This window comes from Schistocerca piceifrons, chromosome X (genome assembly GCF_021461385.2).
Source record: "Schistocerca piceifrons isolate TAMUIC-IGC-003096 chromosome X, iqSchPice1.1, whole genome shotgun sequence".
Classification (NCBI taxonomy): Eukaryota; Metazoa; Arthropoda; class Insecta; order Orthoptera; family Acrididae; genus Schistocerca; species Schistocerca piceifrons.
The window spans coordinates 366,839,057-366,854,890 of record NC_060149.1 but is presented as its reverse complement, the minus strand read 5'-3'; positions in this window follow the sequence as shown (position 1 = coordinate 366,854,890).

Sequence of the window (15,834 nt, the reverse complement as noted above, 5' to 3'; positions counted from 1 at the left end):
TGGTTCAAATGGCTCTGAGCACTATGGGACTTTACTGCTGTTGTCATCAGTCCCCTAGAACTTAGAACTACTTACACCTAACTAACCTAAGGATATCACACACATCCACGCCCGGGGCAGGATTCGAACCTGCGACCGTAGCGGTCGCGCTGTTCCAGACTGTAGCGCCTAGAGCCGCTCGGTCACTCCGGCCGGCGTAGTTCGTGCAGATTGACGCTCCATGTTTGCAGAGAAACGGCCATCCGTTGGAGAACTTTGGTTAAGATTTTATACAAACGGCTGCATTTCCATGCACACAAAGCGCAAAGTGGTACGAATCGACTGAGGCAATAACTACTTTAATAAAGTTTCTTTTACCGATGACGTGATTTTTGATATCTCAGGGAAAGTCACAGGATCTGGGGTCAGAGCGCTCACATACCGTGGTACAGCAGATAAGAGACAGCCTGAAAGTGGGTGTGTGATGTGACTTCATGCACAACTCAGTTACTGGATCGTTCTTTTTCACTGAGCCCACCATCCCATCACCAGTTTACATGCACATTTGGAACTTTATGTTCGACCCCAGTTACAGGAATTTCAACCATAAGTAGAGTTTCAAGAAGACGGTGCACCGTCTTTCTGGGCAGATAGATCGGTAGAGACGGTACAAAATCATGGCCACCACATTCACCAGAAAACTCCTATTGGCTTTCCTCATGGGGCTACGTTAAGAATAAAATGTTCAGTTTGCCAGTTCCTGATGTGGAAACACTAATGGCACGCATACGGGGCGTTGTGGAGGTGGTGGCGGAAGAGACAGTGATTAAACCTTGGATTATGATGATGTTAGGTTTGTGGGCCGCTCAACTGCACAGTTATCAGTGCCCGTACAAATTCCCAACCTTTTCTCAGCCTAATCTCGCCACTGTTATGAATGATGATGAAATGCTGAGGACAACACAAACACCCAGTCATCTCGAGGCAGGTGAAAATCCGTGACCCCGCCAGGAATAGAACGCGGGACCCCGTGTTCGGGTGAAACTGTGGGGAGATCTTGAGTATCTCCCAGGCGTTTCAAAGGCAAAAAACTTAGCGAGCACCATGAAAAACTTTATAAGTGAACGTAATATTTGAAACAAATCGCGTAACTGTATCTATCACAGTACCTTAGAAGTAATGTTTTGTAACCAGGAAAAAACTTTTTTTGTATATGCAGATTTGATTTGGATGATAAAGTTATCAGTTATTTCTGTAATCGAAATTCTTATGAAAATTTACGTTCAGTTGTTTCATACAAAATATTTAGAACGGGAGAAACGTAGCCTGCACTTCCGCAGTGTTTCCGCTGGTGGTCAAGAACGCGCAGCACAATGAAAAAATTGCCATCGTCACTGGCGGGCACTTTCTTCGCGTCCGTTTCGCTTTCCGCTCAAACGCTGGGGCGCAGCCGCTTCCTTGTCGCGCGGAAGTCGCTTAAGGCGAGTGGCCGCACAGCTCAGGCGACACTCGAGTTCCTCTTGAGGACCCGCTGCGTCTCAGGGACATCCGTATTGCACTGCCCGAGGCAAAACACAAACTACAATCGAACGAGTCATTCTCCAAGTAAGAAAGTATCCTCCTTTAGACTGACATACTTCAACACCATGACATAAACCTGATGGCCACACAGGTTGACGTTCAGATCTACTTTTAATAGTTTGACGTAGCGAACGTGTCCCCATATAGTAGTCTCTCAAATTCACAGTTCCTGTTGATATATATTTATCTTGCAGTCGTTGATTTGTTCAGGGTTGCACATCCATAGTTTCATCATTTGATGTTTGGGATGATATTGAAAACTGAATTACTAACAAAAATATTGCGTCAATTTTATCACCATACAGCGAAAAATAAAAACGTATTGTTCCATTTCAATATGGCAGTGGGCAATGTTGTCATCATACTACTGTACAACGTGCCCCCAGGAACCAACATCGACAGTTTTTTTATTTTTTTTATTAAAAAAAAAGAAAAATAACTCCTTTTTCGTCCGTCACGTCTCCATTGACGCGATAAGAATCGACCAGTTCACGCCGGAATAGGTCGAATCGTCACGAGTGAAGTCAGCTTGTCAATCAAATCACGCCACAAGGTCACCTGCATTGTGAGACGGAGAGAGCTCTTGGAGCAGCAGTTGCAAAACAGAGCTGTCTTCTGTTGCGAGTCGCCAGAGCACACGCCAATCGGCTTAGTCTTCTTTACCTTTTCACTTCCCTCCCCTCCGGGACGGGCTTGAGGGTAATGGAGTTACCGTCGCTTGTACCCCTGGCAATGCTCATCATGTAATCCCCATGAGCAAATAAACCAACACTATTTCTTTTTTCTCAACACAACAATGTCATTTATAAGCCCACAGCGCTTTTAAATAACGACTACACCTCTCTCACCAAGCCGGTTTACACTACTAATCAGAATGTAAGACGTCCACTGCCGTACCTAACTAAAAGACTGTGCCAGAGCTGCCTACTTTCAGATGAAAAGCTTATTTTATTATGGTGGCTTGTACAATCATTATCATGTTATCAACCAACTCCTAACACCAATCCAATTATCATTTGTACAATTTCGAATGGCACCAAGGGCAGACAACAAACAAATACGAATATCATTACAAAAAGCTCGAAGTAAAGATTCAACACAATTGCTTGACATATACAGTGGGTTCGACCACTATACGTACAAACGTAAGGGCCAAGTAGAGGACAGTGAAGCAAACAAATAATCCTTCCAAACATACAGGGGTTGGACAAAAATATGGAAACACGTCGGGAAACACACGCTTGGTAATAAATGCAAATGCTAGCCAAGTCTGCAGCTTGTGCTGTTACAATTGACCATAAACGGAACATGTACAATGTTCTCAATACGTTGTGTCAGTCGTGGTCAGAACAGTGTTGTGTGTAGTTGTCAGTGCATTTTGTCGTGTCTAAGTGAATCGGAAAGTAGGCAGACTTTTGGTGCTCATATGGTGGGGGCTTCTGTAACCAAGGCGCCAAAGTGTTTGGTGTTTCAAGAGGTACCATGTCGAAGATTTATACGGCATTCAAGGAAAGCGGAATAACACCATCCACTAAGTCACAACGCGGACGAAAGTGTGTGTTGATTGGTCGTGAAGGCCAGTCATTGAAGAGGATTGTGACGAAAGATACGGGACCACAGCTGCAAAAGTCACTGTAGAGCTGAATGTCTTACTCGCGAAACATGTCACCGCCCAGTCCACGCCACTCAGCCCCTGCTACCCGTTTAGTCGCCTCCTGCATCTAGTAGACTCCTGACCTATTCAGCAGAACCCGAGAGACCCAACGACCCTATGGCGCAAGTTGAGGAATCTCCATCCTACCCGGTCGCAGAACCGTCTGAGCCTCTGATTCAGACTTCCAATTGGCCCTGTACCAGAGGTCCGCAATCGGTCCTATCGACTATGATGGAAATGGTCAACTCTGCTTTTGTCTCGCAAGCAAGACTGGCAGCCTTTACCACTTGTGTTAGCCGCTCGAAACCAGAGAGCATCCAATGCAATGTGACACACATCATTGGTACCGACGCGAGCCACCACCTGCAGTTGGCTGCACTCTGTGCTCTTCATGGCATCCTGAAGGACCATTTCCACGTCTGGAATGACTCCGCCCAGTATACACACGGAGTCCACATTGGCTTTCTTCCCCTTGTTGGCAACTATGTGCCTAAGGAGCCCCATAACGCGCCAAAGATTGGAGCTCCCAACTATCAATACTCCCACCCTCCGCGATTGCCTGGTTCTTGCAGGCTAGGAGGTTTCCTCTGAAACATGACAGGCGACGGCATCTGGCTGAGCGATAGTGTCAGCCACAGACAGCACCTGGAACGTATTTGTCACACTAATGGGGGAGACCTTACATACGGCCCCCTGGGAAGTCTTTCGCCGCCTGCTACGCCCCCGGGGCAATCTCCCACTCGACCACAAGTGAGGGGTCAACCTCAGTGCGAGCAGTAACTAGGCTGGCCACCGGTGAGGACCGATTGGAGGACTTAGACGTGCTGGACGTCCGTTAGATCCCCACAGGCGGCCCACAACAGTGGTGCCCATCCACTGCAGCTTCAAGCTGTGTAACCAAAGCCATCATAGCCTGGAGCGGACAGCGAAGTTTCGTCAACTGGTCTCGCATTCTCACACAACAATCACAGTCCCTATCCATACTAATGACTGTGGAAAACTAAACTGTGCAGATAAATGGACTATCTGCATGTGCTGCGGAACTCTACTGTAGAACCTAACGAAAATGCAGGAGTTGTGTCTAATAAATGAGATTAATATGCAGAGATTCAAAACTAACTACCGAAGCACTCAGGTGAAATTAAATAATTCGCCCCTGATTAGGAACTTGTAAGATGCCACAAAATCGGTTTACTTTTCAACGCAAACTAAAACGCGGTAACTGTGGCTATTAGATATTAAATTAACACACAGAAAAGAAACTAAACTATTAAAGCACACAGATAATATTACAGAATTCGCTTCTGGTTAGGAACTCGTAAAAGTCACAAAATTCGTTACTTCCCTGTTGCTGCGTCTATCTCGGCCGGCTGCTGCTGCCTAACAGCACGACGTCACCTGCAGTGCCTCTTCTGGGCTCGTGACCATATCGGTTGGACCTTGGATGACTGGAAAACAGTGGCTTTGCCAGATGAATCCCGATTTCCGTTGGTAAGAGCCGATGGTAGTGTTCAAGAATGGCGTAGACTGCACGAAACCATGTACCCCAGTTGTCAACAAGGCACCGTGCAAGCTGGTGGTGCCGTACGGAGTGGACGCGCGGTTTGAGGCGCCCAGTCACGGATGGTGTGGCCCATCCCGCCGGAGGTTCGAGTCCTGTATGGGACCCTTACCGGTTGGGTCTGATTCAAGAGGTTGACAAGGTTCAAAGGAGAGTGGCAAGATTCGTGACTGGTACATTTAGCCATCGCGAGAGCGTTACAAATCTCATAGAAAGTTTGAAGTGGGACACACTTGCAGATAGACGGCGCGCTAAACAGAAGGGGCTGCTCACTAAATTCCGAAATCCGGTCTTCACTGAGGATGTAGAGCATATAGTATTACTACCAACTTTCAAATTGTGCAGTGATCACCATTCAAAGATAAGGGAAATAAGAGCTCGTACTGAAGCGTCCAGACAGTCGCTTTTCCCTCGCGCGATCCGCGAGTAGAGCAGAGGGAGGGTAGATACGACTTTGGTGCGAATTGTGCCCTCCGCCACACACCGCTTGGTGGCTAGCGGAGTATATATGTAGATGTAGATATAGAGTCCTCCGTCGGGCATGGCTCTGTGTGTGTGTGTGTGTGTGTGTGTGTGTGTGTGTGTGTGTGTGTGTGTGTGTTCTTAGCATAAGTTAGTTTAAGTTAGTTTCAGTAGTGTGTAAGTCTAGGGACAGATGACCTCAGCAGTTTGGTCCCTTAGGAATTCACACACATTTTGAAGCTGGTGGTGGTTCCATAATGGTGTGGGATGTGCTTAAGTGGAATGGACTGGGTCCTCTAGTCCAAGCGAACTGATCATTGACTGGAAATGGTTGTGTTCAGTTACATGGAGACCATTTGCAGTCGTTCATGGACTTCACGTTCCCAGACTATGTCGTGTCACTGGGCCACAGTTCTTCGCGATTGGTTTGAAGAACATTCTTGACAATTCGAGCGAATGATATGGCCACCCAGATCGCCCGACATGAATCCCATCAAACATTTATATGACGTATTTGAGAGGTCATTTCATGCACAAAATCCTGCACTGGAAACACTTTCGTAATTATGGACGACTATAGAGATAGCATGCAGGGGACTTCCAACGACTTGTTGAGTCCATGCCACGTCGAGCTGCTGCACAGCGCCAGGCAAAAGAATGTCGGACACGATATCAGGAGGTATCCCATGACTTTTGTCACCTCAGTGTATACAGACATCAAAAAGTGCAACACAAATGATAGAGTAATGTAGCAACTCCCAAACAGATACTATATTACTGTGATGTTGCCGTTTCTACGGGAATAGCTCAACACAGAGCCGTTGTACCGCTCTTCTACTGCATTCAGTAAATCCATAAATGTCGGCCAACTCTGCATTAGCAAAAACCTATCCATACTGCTGTGTATCACTATTAACGTACAACTGACGCTGTCGGAACGACAAATCATAGACAGAAACGAGTACAACTAAATGAATGCCTAAGGGCGATGAGTAAAGTGGGTATTATTATTGTCAACAGCAAGTGCCTTCATTGAATGGAATAATTTTTTTCGTTTACAGATATTTCCAGTGCACTACAGACACAGAGATAAATGGGAGCAAGAAATGAAACTAAATGCAGTTATTCTATTTGGAACAAGTGCAGGTCACGGGTCCCTTGGGCACCCAAGGAACATCGATGAACAGCCTCCGAAATTTTGTCGTTGGAGTTCGGGCTCACACTGCATATGTAATATCGTCTAATCTAGAATTGTTGTGTGGAACAACAATCGTTACCACTCATTTGTATATATCTTTAAAAAATATTTCAAACACCAGAAACTGTAATTTCATGGCCCCATCACAACTAGCAATTTTTTGGAAAAAAAGATATCTATTTAACCTTATATAATTTACCAGCAACCATTCTATGTATTATAAATGACAGTGTAGCTCCACAATCATCTAACAATTTCGTTTTCATAATTTGTAATATCAGTTATGTATCTGTATGTGTATCATCTCTGTACTTCCTTGACTTAAGCTCTTTGACCATAACCTCCGTTTTCCAAATGTAATCAAGTTGCATGTTGTGAGTGCATGTGTGTCTGGAGTTACCAACATCTAAAGTGATACTACTTTATCAAAGACATAATATGGAAGCATCAATAATTAGCGTAGTGGCTAATATACAGTTATCCTCTAAAACACGAAATATTTTTGTACAAAATATTTGATAAATGTAATTTGAAAAAAGTACGGATACACCAGTTTTGTGTAACAACTGTAGTATTTTGCAACACATGTCGCTCGGCCACTTCCAAATGTTTCATTTGCGCCTATTTAGTAATCATCACATTATTTGTTTGTGATTGAAACACTGATCTTCAACACTAGGTATGGAAATACGTACCTGAATGTAAACCACATAAAGATGGTCACAAGCCCGAAACCGACCGTGTGTTAAACAAAATTAACTTATATTATTAAAAAAAAAATTGTGACTAGTAGCGGTCATTATTCCTCACGTTATAAAGGAACAGTTACGGAGTTTAACTGCATCCATTATGTATAAAATACATTTAATCTAGAATTCCCATTCGGGAGCCAAAACACAATACAGTGTAATTTGGGACAAATATTACCAATATCTTTAAGGCGCCAAAAGATGTTTGAAATGAAAGAATTAAGCGGAGTATATTACATGTCCTCGACGATTACTTTCTCATCCTTTACAAAATGAATTGTTCTACTTCGAACACGGATTAAGGACAAAGCAGTAACACTGGGAACTAAGGGTAGCACTAAGAGACCTACTTCCCAAAAGTATTTCCTTAACATTAGAGTTCCTGTTGACACCAAGGGTATCAAACCCGGAATATTGTTAAAGTTTGAGAAAAACTCACTGCAACTGTTATTACTCAGATAATGTGCGTTTGTGTTATTATTATTTATTTATTTATTTATTTTTGACTTCGACAGAAAAAATTATACAGCCAACAGTGGTTACAAAAGTGCCACTTTAACATAAATGCAATGTTCACAGTAGAGCAATATGAAGAGTTCGACGTACAAACTTAAGTTCTTAAGAAACACTGCATGACCAACAACGTACATCCAGCAGTAGTTATAACGGTGTCAAGTTAACATTAGTGCAATTTTCAGAATATATCAATTATAACAGTGTGAATTACAAAGATAAGTACGTAATATAAATTAAAAACACGAAATTACGAGCCAAGTGGTGAAACGGGCCGGTTCCATAAGAGAATGATATCCAGTGGTTTGCTTGGTTGTACATACGAGAAACCCAAGGCCGGAAAGAGAGATCGCGACTCTTCCAAATTCGTCAGTGTGTGTTATTAAGTTCCTAAACGATTCATCTAAACTAGTAGACGACTCAGTCAGCCTGCCGTCACATGGATCAAAAAGAATTTCAGAGGAGAATATATTTCTAATATAAAACATTAATTGGATTAAGACACCCACTGTAAACTAGAATCAAGCGGATTCTTGTACCTTATAGTAATGTACGTAATCAGTTGGTAATTATAAATAATGGGCCAATGCAACATACAGTTGGCAGGCTACAGATTTTAACAAGTTATAATCGTGCAGAATGGGGGGCTTTCTTTAACGCTTCTTCTTTTGGCAGTAATACATTACGTAATCTCGAAGAGAAAAGGTATACTAACAAATGTGAGAGCGTTCAACCACCATCCAATCAAGAAAAGTGAGGGAGAGTAAGATACATCAGTCGTCGTTCTGGGTGCCATTAGCCGTGATGACGTTTTTGTTTCCATTGAAACTCATTGCGCGACCAGCCTCAAAATTATATTGCTACACGTGGATTTTCTCCTACCACCTGCTAACTGCTCGAAGCGAGACTGATCTTTTACTAATAGGACTGTCTCGTTATCAGAAGACGGAAGTTTCGTAACCATTCCTTGTAGTAACGAAGAAAGGCTATTATTATAAGTAATAAATATTGGCCCTGTCGGGGTCGGCGTTTTGGTAAGCTAATTAAAATTCCAGAATGGCCAGTCTGATGTAACAGGTTGATCAGAATGCGAGTATTGTGTGTTGTGACCAACTAGACGAGCGGCTCGTACAGTACTTATTCTGTCTCACAGGCTGAGTGAAATCATAAGACCCGCAGCATTGCTTATCTACCAGCCAAACTGTTTGCAACGCAAGCTGGACGCGAGAATTTCTATTTCATTTCCACTGAAGATATTGAAAGCGATCTAATCGTATGCTGACGCAGAAATATGGAATGTGTTTGCTAAACTACGAGGTCTCAAAAACAGTCAGGCTATGATAGAGACAATCAGTTCTCATCTGTCACAGCCGAACAGTCAGCAAATACGGCCGTAAAACTGGTACACAAAGCACTGTAATAAGATGTATCAGATGAATACAGAACTACATAACAAAAGCGTAAATCACAGAGTTGGAAAGGCGTGTCAAAGGGCAAAAATAGTGGCTACGATCTACTGAGTTTCAGAAATGCCAACCTCTCCACCCTCGACAGGTTTGTAAGGCATGCTATTTAATATGGCAGTGGTGAGAACGTAGTCACAGTTAGACGCACAACAGCCAGGTTACGTTATTCTGCTGAGAACAGCTTGTCAAATCAATACGCAACGGAGAAAGAAAAACTGGTATAGGAACGAAAATACGGTATTCCGTCCATGGAGAATAGTTGTTAACATTTATATACTCCTTTTTATTTAGGGCACAATCACATCTAAAATATGATAAAAATCATACAGAATGAAGGACTAATAAAATACATATTACAATAATAACTTTTAACACTAAATTCCCCAAAAAAACAGAACCCTTGTCTCAACAACATTATTCTCCAAGCACATTCCATAAGAAGCAGACTCAGTGTAATCACATGGAGATTTAGAAACACTGAAAAAATCAAAATCATAAGAAAGGAAAATATAATAGACTAAAGACCCATGATATTAATACTGTTGATCGATTCCGTGCTGGATGTTTCTATATCCGTAGAGAAAAGAGGTACCAAATTTGTCCTCCACTGCCGCATTGTGGTGGCTGATCTGTTGCTGTCTCATTAGTCATGTGGCGAGTTCAGAAATGCAACGGGCAGGTGCAAAAGTTATCAAAACTGGTTTCTTATATGTGAACAGTTAAAAAGAGGTCACAAGAAGATAGACATACTTCTGAAGTATCACGACTCCGGAAATAATGGCGAGGGCTTCGTTTGCAATGCGTGAGTAATTCTTCTGGGCCTGAGACAAACATTTTCAAACATAAGCCCGTCCGGTGCGCAGTGGACAGAACTGCACCGAAGCAGTAGGTGGTAGACTCCGTTGTTAAGAATTAAGAGGCATTCTGTCGTGTTATTCATAAGGTATTAAGCTCTGAGTAGGCAACTTGTAAGGAAATGCAAAACCTGCTCACATTTAGGTGTCACAAAAAAAGTGTGCATCAACTATGTGCGGTTAAAAAAATAGCATTAGATTTGCACAGTTCATTTAATGGTGCAGCTATTGTTGAAGCATTGGGATTCATTTTCAATAATAATTAATTTTCCTAATTGCTCACTGTAATTATTTTATACCGATGGTCGCCGTCACCTGTGTTGCCTGCATGTGCTACTCCGTGTGACTCAGTTGGTCACACAGATACTCAGATTCAGGTTGTAAAACACTCAGAGTAGCAGAGGAAAAGTACTTCGGAAGCTAAACAGGAGATCTACTTGGGTGATACGAGTGAAAATTATGTCGTCAAGATAGTTTGAGCAATGGGAACTGTTGCATAATACAGTTTGCTTTTCCTCGGCACGATGGCATCTACCAGAAAGGCGATGCAACGTGTCACACAGTTCGCAGTGTACGTGCGTGGTCCGAAGAGCACCAAGGTAAGTTTACCGTACTCCGCTAACCAGCAAACTCCTCGGATTTAAACCGAATCGAGAATCTGTGGGACCACCTCCATCGGGCTGTTTCCGCCAGGGATCCCCAAACGAGAAACCCAGCTCAGCTGGCCACAGCACTGGAGTCCGGATGGCTGCGCATCTCTGTCGGTACCTTCCAGAACTTCACCGACTTTCTTCCTGCCTGTCTCGGGATGCGGAAGTTGGTTATTCAGGCTTTTGGCAGCTGAGTATATTAATGTGACTGAACAGTGTAATACCAACTGACATTTTCCTCTTTCCTCAGCTAAAGAAACCCATTGCATGACAGTAATTTCCAGAATAACGAGTGTGTGAGCTTTGAGAGGGACATTTCCTGATGAGCCGAAATGCAGACTACTACAGCCAAGGTCTCCGCCAAGGTATCCTTAGTTTGGGAAAATGCGTTGCATTGAAGGGTGAAGGATTAAGACCTAATTTCATAGTCACTGCCTGATTTATTCGAGATGATAATTAAAGCTTAAGAACTAACCGTGATACATATGATGCTGGAATCTAACCTTCCCTTTAATGTGGTAAAAAAATAGACTGCCTGACAGAAAAGAGGAGCACCGGGAAGATAAAGTCGGATGTCTATGTAACTTCCTACACGTACACACCAAACAGGAACATATTCGCATTTTTTGTACTCCGATAGTAGCATTTTTCCACTGGTTCACCTCTTTCCCTTGTTGAAACAGAGCATGTAACTCATATGAAAACAACGCAAAACGAATTTTACTCGTACACCTCAGACCGAATTTTGCGTGCCAAAAAGTGTTTCGTGTTATTCAGTACTACAACGTGGGGTTATCAGATGATAACGGAGACACTTTACATCTTATTTCTCAATTATACGTCACTTTATAAACTACGTCTTCTCCTTCCTTTTATGTGTGCATAGCCATCTTGGAATCCTCGGGAGTGTTTTGGTCTGCTGGTGACGGTGAAAGTAGTGTGAAAAACTTTTTTTTGAGGTTTTCTAAGGAACCGCCCATAAACTAATGGTAGTTCCATAAGTTCCATCAGACCCACCGTAGATCACATGAAATTCAAAAAGGACCAACAGATTTATTCCATTTGCCTAAACAGTAGGAAGTGTGAAGTATTCATATTTTGACCCTGTACTGCAGGATAGTGATCCTTTTGTTGGGCAAACAAATGGTCCGTAGCTCAATGGCTATCCAGAACACTTGACTCCATCTTTTTATCACGAATAGAACCCGAGGTATGAGTACAGAAACGTCCCGGTTTTATGCGCGGAGTTTTGGAGCAAATTACGTGCGCATGCTATGGCATGCATACCGATTACGTGATAGGTAGAGAGGCCACCAGATTTATTCATATTTATTGTTGCTACCGAGCCTGGTAGGTTGTATGTAGTTGAGTGAACAGCGTCAGATGTTGAGTGATCACTGAAGGACACGCAGATGCCGCGTACTCGTCTGAGACAGAATTATCAGCACCTGACAGAATTTGAAAGGGGCTGGGAAAGGGACTTCGTTGTAAGTCTGCGTTTATCTAGCTTGTCGAATCGTGCAATATACGGATATGTGGGCCATTCGGATCTGACACTGGTCCCGACATTAAATGGGAAGGCTAGAATTCAAAAATATTCGTCGTCAAGTTTCCAGTTGACCACGTCTGATCACCACAAGGGGTGCGCGCCGTATTGTGCATCAAGCACATCGTAACCGATTCACATCTACGCCTCCCATACGAGACACGTAATGGACTCCCTGTGTTATTCTGTGTCATCCCACACCACTGATCGAAGACAAGCGGCAGCCGGACAAGGGAATAACCGTCCCATGCATAGTCTCCCGTTAACACCACCACACAAACAGCTGCGTCTGGAGGGGTGCCCTGACCGGAGTGCACGGACTGTTGATGAATGGCGTCGCATTGTCTTCAGCACCCCCAAAACATACTTTTTTATGTTAGGTGCATTGCGCTGCCACTTACTGCCAGGTACTCCATACCACCGACCTCTGTAGTCATTAGACATTGTGAGAGAGCAGAATGGGGCGCTCCGCGGACTCACGGTCGTCGAACGCGATCAGGTAATTGGGTGTCATTGCGTCATAACTCAGTACGCTAGATTTCCACACTCCAAAACATCCCTATGTCCACTGTTTCCGATGTGATAGTGAAGTGGAAACCTGAAGGGACACGTACAGCATAAATGCGAACAGGCCGACCTCGTCTGTTGACTGACAGAGACCGCCGACAGTTGATGAGGGTCGTAATGTGTGATAGGCAGACATCTATCCGGACCATCACACAGGAATTCGAAACTGCATCAGGATCCACTGCAAGTACTATGACAGTTAGGCGGGAGGTGAGAATACTTGGATTTAACGGTCGAGCGGCTGCTCATAAGCCACACATCACGCCGATAAATGCCAAGCGACGCCTCGCTGGTTGTAAGGAGCGCAAACATTGGACGGTTGAACAGTGGGAAATCGTTGTATGGAGTGACGAATCACGGCACACAATGTGGCGATCCGATGTCAGGGTAGGAGTATGGCGAATGCCCGGTGAACGTCATCTGCCTGCGTGCGTATTGCCAATAGTGAAATACGGAGGTGGTGGTGTTATGGTGTGGTCGTGTTCTTCATGGAGGAGGCTTGCACCCCTAGTTGTTTTGTGTGGCACTATCACAGCACAGGCATACATCGATGTTTTTAGCACCTTCTTGCTTTCCACTGCTGACGAGCAATTCGGGGATGGCAATTGCATCTGTCAACACGATCGAGCACCTGTTCATAATGCACGGCCTGTGGCGGAATGGTTACACGACAATAACATTTCTGTAATGTACTGCCTGAATCCTATAGCACACCTTTGGGATGTTTTGGAACGCCGACTTCGTGCCAGGCCTCACCGACCTACATCGATACCTCTCCTCAGTGCAGCACTCCGTGAAGAATGGACTGCCATTCCCCAAGAAACCTTCCAACACCTGATTGAACGTATGCCTGCGAGAGTGGAAGCTGTCATCAAGGCTAAGGGTGGGCCAACACCATACTGAATTCCAGCGTTACCGTTGGAGGGCGCCACGAACTTGTAAGTCATTTTCATCCAGATTTCCGGATACTTTTAATCACGTAATGTATTAACCAACTGTTTCTCCCTTATGTTTCGTCAGTGATCACTCATAGAAATATAATCCGGTGATGGACTATCGATAATTCAACTTTCCTGATCTACAGATCTCGAAAAGTTTTCGTATAACAATCGATATGCTGTCGACGTATAGTCTTTCTTGTGTTCGTGCTGCTACGGAATGAAGATGGTTGGGCTCAAGGGAACGCGAGGAACGGGGAAAGAATGGCATAGCCTCTGCGTCGAGCGATCGTGAGAGGGGGATGTCTACTCGTTTCTCCGCCGTACTGGCAATTAGTGATGCGCTCGCCACATACTGATCAGCATCTATGGTGCTGTATAAAATAACACACGGAAGTAACAAGGACTCGCGAAAGCCGGTTATACAGATGTTTGTGTTTAACCAGACGCGTTACATTATTCATTTATAAATTGACTACAGGACAGTCAACATGAGATTTTGTTTTTTGTATACTTCTTTCCGTAATCGTACCAACAATACTGTTCAGCGTTCACATGTGTCTCCACTTGCTTCTGATGTGAATGAATTGCCATCATGTACTATCACAGTGACAATGAAGATTTAAAAACTCCACGAAGCAAAAACGATTAAATACTCTCATGTGTTTATTTGAAGAAGTGGGTGAAGCCATATTCTTTGTTAAAATCAATGGTCTCCAATGGTCTCCAACGGTAACCCAGTTTACTGTGTGTTATGGAAGCGTAACTTATGCATCGCTCATGGGGGTAATGCCGGCTACAGGCAACATTCTTTCAAACAGTTACAAGTCATAGTAGGAAAATTTACTGTTGATTTTGTAAATGAAGATACTCTATATGAAGAGATTAATGGTGCAGGAAGTGCTCGGAGTATGGTGAAAACAGGAACAAAAGAAGAAAGGTGGGTAAAGTTTTTAAAAGGTTTAAAACACAAAGAAATTGATGTTCCAAGCATTAGTGAAATAGTAGGACTGAAGATATATTACTTAAAACAAACTTCATCAAGGAATAAATAAATATACTGAGAAGCAATGTTTAGAAAAACTACTTCTCTGAATAGGTTTGAGCATGCTGTTCTTGAATTTACATCACACGTGAGTATTATACACGCTTTTTAACTCCAAGAAATTTATCTCGGTTTCTGGACTTACCCCAGAGTATGATACAGTACGATATAATAGAGTAAATGTAAAAAAATAAGGCAGTTTTTTAATATTTATGTCTCCATTGTCACCCATTCCAAGAAGACGTGATGTAGTCGGGAGCTCAAATTTGTTGCGACTAAATCTGCCTTAAACTTCCTGTAAAATCATGGTCAGATGTCCGTTAACTCCCTTAAAACCACGATCAAACTGACTATGCCTGTGTGATGCTGAGGTCATTCTGCGGCCATAAATATCCCTGGATATGTCCCCGACAGAACGCATGTGTGGCCAGCTGGGACATCAAGTCCACACCAGTGCCATTATCCGTGATATTAAGGACCAGTTACAACAGTTGTGGGTCAGCTTTCCTCAGGAGAGGATATAGTGGCTTTATGACAGCCTTCCCAACCGAACCAGTGCGTGCATCCTGGCCAGAGGGGGTGCAACGCCATTCTGATAAGTGTGCTAATACTGCCAAGTTATTTGTAAACTTGTCTCGATTTTGTAATCGCTGCAGTAACATCCCATACCTTCTCAACCCGTCAAGTTTCTTTTCGTTGCTCCCTTCCCTTCTGCATGCTTTACTTTTTACGTCATGCGGTGTACACACAGGTGACGGAAGTCATGGGATAGCGATTGCACCTCTTACAGATAGCTGTCGCATTGCGTGCACAAGAAACAAAAGGCCAGTGCATCTGCGGAGCTGTCATTTCTATTCACGTGATTCATGTGAAAAAGCTTCAGACGTGATTATGGCAGCATCCCGGGAATTTACCAGACGTTAAATACGGAATGGCAGTTGGATCTAGACGTATGGGACATTCCATTTCGGAAATCGTTAGGGTATTCAGTATTCCAAGATCCACAAGGTCAAGAGTGTGCCGACAATACCAAATTTCAGGCGTTACCTCTCACCAGGGACAACGGAGTGA